This window comes from Dreissena polymorpha, chromosome 1, assembly GCF_020536995.1.
Source record: "Dreissena polymorpha isolate Duluth1 chromosome 1, UMN_Dpol_1.0, whole genome shotgun sequence".
Taxonomy (NCBI): Eukaryota; Metazoa; Mollusca; class Bivalvia; order Myida; family Dreissenidae; genus Dreissena; species Dreissena polymorpha.
In genome coordinates, this window is record NC_068355.1 from 162,388,336 (window position 1) to 162,396,759 (window position 8,424).

The 8,424-nt window shown below is 33.0% G+C and overlaps 1 protein-coding gene across 1 annotated transcript in view; it reads right to left on the reverse strand.

Moving 5' to 3' along the window:
* LOC127867557 (mitofusin-1-like) overlaps window positions 1–2,405 on the reverse strand; it is a 45,286-nt gene extending 42,881 nt beyond the window's left edge. The window contains exon 1 of the mRNA XM_052408829.1: window positions 2,327–2,405. The gene's annotated coding sequence lies outside the window, so the exon portion shown is untranslated. The remainder of the gene's footprint in view (window positions 1–2,326) is intronic.
* Between the last annotated feature and the right edge of the window lie 6,019 nt (window positions 2,406–8,424).

An 8,424-nucleotide genomic window follows, 5' to 3' on the forward strand; every position in this document is an offset into this window, starting at 1 on the left:
AGTGCTGACGGCCCCCCCCCCCCTCCCCAATAAATTTTTAATTTTTTGGTTGAAGTATAATCTTGATTTATTATCAAAATGATTATTTTGCTTATGAAATATTTTATTAACTTTATGAAGCAGGTTGTTTGTTGTCTTCTTTGGATTAATAATGTATTTATGAAATCTTTAATTAACTTTATCTATGAAGCAGCTTGTTTGTTGTTTTCTTTGGATTCATTTTTTTCTTTGTTACTCTGTTTAAGGAATGCATGTAAATCATAAGTAAATGCATGTTGGTGTACTAGTGGAATAAATGGAATATTCTCAAAATCTTACTGAGTATCTTATACATGTTGTTGTTTTTAATCCAATTAAATAGGATCAATTGATGAATTATTTCAGTTTCAGTAAACTTGGACTGGGTTGTGGAACTATAGTTATTTGTTGTTTTTAATCCAATAAAATAGGGTCAATTGGTGAATTGAAAATGGTAAAATCACATTTAAATTAATTTCAAACATGTTTTCCTTGAAATAGGTAAATATGATAAATAAATCAACTATGTAACTGTCATTTTGTTCATGCATTCATATGTATATAATCCAATTATTCGAAGTCACTGATATTTTCATTTTTACTTATAGCTAATTTAGACTCATTTAAACAGAATTGCACTGTCCTTGCAAATTATTTCATTATTAATAATACAATTAGCAAATGTAATCAAAACGTATTGATATATTAATAATTTAACTCAATGATATTAATAATATTTAAATTTGCCCCAAAAAACTAGGGTAGGTAGGTAGGTAGCCTATGTAAAAAAATATATATTATTTTGAAATTATCAGTGCTGACTGTGACAGTGTAAAATATTGTTATAGCTTCTTCAACATCAATTTTTCATTTTATGACCTGCAACAGATTCTATGCTACTTTTTTTACTATGGTAAGTCATTAAAGTGTTATATATTTTTCAACTATAGAATGTGCTAATCTCATCTAATGAATGACTATCCACCTTTAAAGATGTCACCTAATCTAAATTCATTAATACAATAAATATAATTGTTATGTTTGTAACATACTATTCCACTAAAAATGACCATAAAAGAACATCAATGCTGTGCTTTTACTAAATTTTTCAATGATCTCAATTATTGAAAGAAAAATTTCTATCAGGCACTTATAAAAAAAAATATATTTAGATCTATTTATTTGGTAAAATTTGTTAGAGGCGTCCCTAAAAACAACCATCAAATAACTTCAAAGCTTAGTGCTTTTACTTTTGCATCCATATTTTCCCACTTTTTTTAAATATCCCAAATAACTTTTATATTAAATATACATTTTCATATTATGTAGACAGTTCACTCGAAAACTGGGAGTGAAACGTCTAGAGGGGAAGACCACTTTGACAGTGCGTGTCAAGCAAACACGCACTTATTCCTTGTTTGCTCAATGCATTGATTTGGTCCATCATGATACTGTTTAAGGAGGTCAACATTAAACAAACTAAACAAGTCAACTTCAACTTCTCCATCAATGCAAATGGAGCCACTTGAAATATCAAACTTTCCCATACCCAGTCGGCAATATAGCCATGACATCGTGTCTATTCAAAACATGCATCAGACACTCCTTCTGAAACTCTTTAAGCGGTTTTGAAAACCCTAATTCATTGAAAACTTTCGTCAAGAAAGGATCCATGTTGTTATACAAGCGAAAGTGAAAGTACAGTTAAAACAAAAATGAATAAAAAGCAAAATTGTTAAAACCTGACGAAATTTTTTATGGATACTAACGTAAGACCATAAGACTGAATAAAATAACACTTACATTTTAAATCATTACATTAATGTATACATCTAAATCAAATTCTTCATTCATCCGCGGACTTCTTTGTGTCGTAGTCATAAATGCCTCCAAATGGAGGTGTGTGATGCGTCTTAGTATAGAGGTGACAATAACGTAGTGACGTCACCATCTATGTATTGAATGAGAAAACCATTGCAACTGGCTACGGTCCACTGACAAATGTGTGCAACTAAGTAGATTATGTCTTCAGTACGCGAAATGACCACTCAAGCAAAAACAACAGTTGTATTTCAATAAACGCTAATGGTCCATCATTTCTGACACTAGATACTGAATACCAATATATAGGATAAACATTGGTGAGTTTGATGTTTGAATAAGTTTAACAAGTATCCTGGGCACCCCCCATTACAGGTGGCGGAAGGGTTCATTTGTAAAGAAATAATATTAAATGCAACCTCCGTAAAAAAAACTTCATATAATTATCAGAAGCATTCATTTTTCCTCAAGCTAACACGAAACCTACCTTACACTTTAACGAAAACTCATCACATAAGTATAACACTGTCCGCCATTTTGGTTGCTACTGTTTACTTGTATTACCGGTGATGACAAAACACATTTTCAGAAAATCACAGTGTACTGAACTAAACTTTCATACTGTCAAATATATGCAAACAAAATATCAAAGTTTAAAACATGTTGTGATCAATTTTCAAACAATAAATGACATTGACAATGAATTAGTGTTGTGTTAATTAGCTTTCATTTTCACAATAAGGGTATTAGAATGTAGAATTTCTCCTCAAACACCGCACTGAAGTACAATATTTTAGATGAGTCCAGTGGCTACATTTGTCACATTTAACCCACTGAATAATTTCTAATGTGTAAATGAAGTTTATGGCATCTGGTGAGGTATTGCCACATACACTACATGGAGTGCTGTCAGCTTCATCATCAGTCAGTTCGGAGTCACAATCGTCAATGTTAGGTGCATTAAGTCCAGAAGTGTTTAGTTGTGGTGACTTACTATGTTTGTTGGAATGTAAGTTTGTTTTTGTTCTATTTTCGAAACCTTTATTTGCTTTCGACTTAGTTGTTTTATTTGTTGTTGTATCAACATCTATTTTCTTCAGTTTACTTTTTTTGATGGGGACATCAAGTTACCAGTGAACGATGATTGTAATTTTCTTTTATGTGACTTTTCAATAACTTTTGTATTGATTTTTTTTAAAGCTTTCAGTTTTGTTTTCAGGAATGACTACAGCCTGTGTTTTTGTGTAAATAATTGATGGAGCTGTCTTTGAAGGGAGAATCTGGTTCCTCTGCACAGGGTTGACACCAGCCTTTTTGAATGAAGATATGAGATTTTCTGGAGTAAGTCCCTTGTTATATGCTTTACTTGATAATTCAGCCATATTCAAACAGGTAATCTGAAGACCAGCATTGTTTCTTAAAAATGTTTGGCATTCACTGTAAGACACTTTTTAAAGGTCCGAAGCAGCCAACGTCCAAGATTTGTGTGACATGAGAGGCGTGGGGTGGTAGTATACAAAAATAACATTGTGCTCTTTACTCCAATCTCTTAAAGTCATATTAACATGTGATTTGTGTCCATCAAAAAGCACTAACAAAGGAAAGCAAATGGATGGAGCATGTTTTAGAAAATGTGTGTTCATGCACTGTAAAAATACAGTTGAATTGGACCACCCACTTTCTGTGACAGTATCATTCGCACCTGGACAACAGCCTTTCAATAACTCATCATTCCAGCGTATACCAGAAAAAAATGTATTTACGATTCGACTCCCAACGGCGTTACCAGATGCCATGATGTAGACTGTTTTAACATAATTTGATGTTTAAGCTGATGTTTAAGCTTGTGCTTTAGTGTTCTTTAAACATATTACATTCTTAGGATTTTGTTTTATGAGCACTCCTGTTTCATCAATGTTAAAAATATTTTCTGGATTGTTTGTTTAATCATACTTGACTGAAACATCATTGAGCTCATTTAAATATTTATCAAGGACTTCATTTGAAGTGCATTTGGCACGAAGTTGTGACAACTGTTGAGGCTTTGCCAATGTCAACTGTTGATGACGTCTCTTCAAACCTTCAAACCAAGAATTACCAAAAGGGGATCTGTTGGCACTTTCCGACCAAGAGACACTGCAAAAGCAGTTGCAATATTGATAAATTCAGCCCGGCTGTACCCGTTACCAATACAAGCCATGTATGAAACATGCTCAACAAGTTCAATTTATTCATCTAATGTCAATACAGGGGATGGACCAGGGTTGATAAAAATGTATCTGTTTCTGGTACAGGTTGCAGACCTAGATTTATGTGCCTTAGAGTACTTTCAGGTACACCATACATTTGAGCAGCTTTCCGTACTGAAGTGTCATTTTTATGCTCCCCCAAAATTTATTTTGGGGGAGCATATAGTCGCCGCTTCGTCTGTCCGTGTGTGCGTCCGTCCGTCCGTGCACACTTTTTGTCCGGGCTATTTCTCATCAACTAATGACCGGAATTCAATGAAACTTTATGGGAAGCTTCACTACCAAGAGGAGATGTGCATAGTTTCAGCGGGTTCTGGTCGGATAATTTTTCACAGAGTTGTAGCCCTTTGAAATTTTCTATAAAAAAATTATTGTCCCCCCAACTACAGTGCCCTCAAGACGTTTCCTTTTATCTGAATATATAGTGCAATATTGTGACAAAAAAAATTGGGGAGCATCACCCATCTCCGTTTCTTGTTTCTAACTTGTTAATATGCCATAAACAGCTGGTTTGATTCATACTCACGCTTTTTCTTCTTCACAGGTGGGAACTGAAACCAAACAAGACAAAAGATGCTTTAACTTACCTTCAAATATTTGGTAGAATAATCATTTCAATAATTAGGATCTTCATGACAATTGAGAAGTTTCGCTCAGTAATGCAAAGTGGAGGTGTGTACATACGGGTAATGGAACCGCGCACCTGTTGTCTACGCTACCATGTAAATATTTGCAGACAGACATTTCAAAATGATATTTATGAGAAAATTGAACGATCAAACAGATTGTATTTGTAAAATACGAACAAATACATGGGCATTCGTGTTTTAATGCCTACTTACCCAAAGAAAAGACATTATTTAGAGTTTGAGTCAATAAATTCCATAACTCAGAGCAATATTTGCTTACTTGGATATTTCGACTATATCACATAGTCTTAATCAGCAATGTGCTGGTCAGTTGAGCGAGTCACGTGACGTACGATGGTCACGTGACACGATGAGAGAATTGTACACAGGCAGAAGTTCCAGCCCTTCGTCCCGGTTTAGCGACGGTCTTCGTTGTTTTATGTAAATTGCCTCTTTGATCCGCCGTTTTATGTGCGAGTCCTCGGATGCTAGTATTTTGGTGTTGTTTGGATCAATATTGTGTCCTGTGTGGGAGCAATTTTCATATATGGCCGAGTTGGATCTGGCTACATGTTCTTTCAGTCTTATGTCCAATGATCTTCCTGTTTCGCCTATGTAATCGTTTTTGAATAGTTCACACTGTATGTAATAAACACCATCTGATTAATCCTCCAATAAAAACCAAAATATCAATATAGGTATGCCATATATCCGAGGCACGTCAGAAGCTCTGCACAGAACATTCAAGAAATATGGTGTCAACATGTACCATCGACCATATAACTCTATCAGACAACAATTAACTCACGTTAAAGATAATACAGACAAATTGAAAAAGTGTGGGGTGGTGTATTACATACAGTGTGAACAATGCAAAAACGATTACATAGGCGAAACAGGAAGAACAGGAAGATTGAGAGCATTTCTCGTTTTGAAAGCTACCGGCAAAAAAAGCAAACAGTCTCCGACGGAAAGTTGTAAATGAAAATGCGCGTGCTGTGATGTAATACCGTATTTACAAACATCACCGGTAATTCAGGTACTCGGGTAATAGGAGTACGGAGGATACTATAAAAGAGTGCAATATTTGTGTTCCTCAATAATTCAGTATAATTAAAATAAACCAAAATGACTTGGAAACTCTCACTCTTCTTTGTTATAAATTACAATAATGTTACAATTGCTATAGGAAAATTAAAAGGTTAAAGGCAAATTCTTTTTTACAACAAGCATTTTCCTTTTAAAACAAAGAGAATTGACAAGGACACGCAATAAATATCAACTATAGACAATATAGAAAAAAAAGTCTGCCTTAAATAAACCATAAGCAAGAATGACGTTGTTAAATTAAATATAAGGGAACTAACCGCAATGGTGATTCAAATTTAATATTCGGTTATAATCCCCTATTCACAGCACAGTGTAGTGTGCATATACATACTTAACAGCTCTGTTGTTTTAATTTTAATATTAAGATCTGTTAGTAAACAAGAGCCAAATTCCTGGATTGTTTGCTAGATAGAAAAAGAAGACTTTATTTTTTTTTTCACTTTTCCTGTCTGACTAGCAGACGTTTTTGTCCAGGCTTACATTCATTTTGTCCCGGACAATATGATACTCGTTAATGTCGAGCCCTGATAAGAATGCAAGTTATAATAAACCAGTGGTTTGCTAGTAATTATTCAACATATAAAACAGTTAATAGCCTATTTCGTTATGCGTAACTTCTTGATCTAGTGTCCAGTATTGCATTAATATTAGTGTCCTAAAGTTATATTCCTTTTGTTACTTGATTACATACGTTAACATATAATTATATAATACAATACAATTGTAAGTGTGTATATGGGCACGAATGAATGTTAATAAACCAGTAAACCCAAAGTCGTATATTTTTATGTCGAATCAGTATAATAATGGTGTCAAATACTGTCAATGATATAGCATAGGCTCTGCAAGTTTTATAGCTGGCAATAATTATAACATCTACACATAATTCCCTATTACCAAGTACAAACTCTGAGCCCTTTGCATATATATTAAATAAAAGCTTTTCATCAGAATCTTCATCTCTCAAGTATTACCTTGACACACGACCTGATTAAGCACTAGATGAAAAATGTATCATATCAAAGTATCTGGCAATTTGATCAATCTTTGATCTTGGTATTCAGAAAAATAATATGAGAAACATTCTCTTAGAAATACGTGCATGTGTTTTTGCGTCTATTATCATCTTGTAAATTTTATGAATTTACTTGTATACATATTCTACAACATTAAGCTGTTTAACTTTTGAAATTGAAATCATAAGAACTGTATCTATATATACTTCTACTGAAAATGTCCTTAAAATTTTGTCATTATATCTTTATTTACATGAACGTGTATCTTATATGATCTTTACATATTAATTTTCACGGCCACGTATATGTTGTTGTTTGCAAGTTAGTGAGTAGAAAAATGCTTGTTTAAATTCTTTTCATAACCCAATTGTATACATTTGAAGATGAAATCAGAACCACTGTATTTGATTTGTTACAAAACCAATGTCAGTCATGCAATAAATACAATCTCATCATTATAAACATGACAAAATATCCAAATAGACTTTTTTAAGTCTATATCGTTTAGTTACTTAATATTTTTAAATTAAAACACCTAATCTAATCATTACACAAATGCAAATATACAATATTGGTTTTATTTTTTTTAATATGTATCATTACAAAGTTATATTACATTTTAATTCAAAAGTATACTCAATTCTATCATAGACCTAGATGCAAATTGCACATGTTAAAATCTATCAATTAACTAAAAAGATACAATTAACAAAATGCAAAATTCATTTTTTTAACTTGTCGTGACAGACAACATCGTAAATACGTTTTATCCTTAATGTTGAATATAACATATAGACTATATTTTTCTATCTTCGACTTAGGATTTCCAATTGTTTATTTTCAAATACGTATTCTGAATCAATGCCTTACCTAACTTCAATAATGCAGTAATCAAACACTATTGTAATGAAAGTACAACTTGCTTGGTTGATCCACAACAGATACTTGTCGTGTAAGTGTACATAATTTTTTGTATACGTAAATATTCAAACTACCTCATTCATACTTAAAACTTGCACGTTCCTTTATTGCAAATGTTGATACAAGTAAATATCTATCATACTCTTTGTAAAGTAGTTATATCTATATCGAACTAGAAAATGTAAGGCTACATGCTTCTTTATAAATGTAAAGGACATTAATACTAAAACGACATATTTGACATTCGTGCTTTTAAGACGATAACTTGCGGCTTTCTTCATAAATATTCATTTTATTGTTGATTGTCTTATATTTTTAAATGATATATGTACAAATGCCATTCCTGTTCATAAATTATAGCCTTTATATAAATAAGAATTAATCTATCGCACTGGGAGTTGAGGAAGAAGATGAAAGAAAAAGAAGACCCAGGAGAATTGAATTAAGGAGAAACGTAACAAAATTGACCAAGAGATACCACCGGCAGCAGTAAGAAGGTCTACAGTATCCTCAAGAAAAGTCAGCCCAAGGCCAGTGTAGTAGCAGCGGAAGGGAACCTCCTGACCGACAGTCCTGAACTGTAAGGACCTCTGTAACTACCCGCTTCGGCATGACGCCGTTCTCCTACAGAATGATGCCTTAAATGTTCTGACAACAATA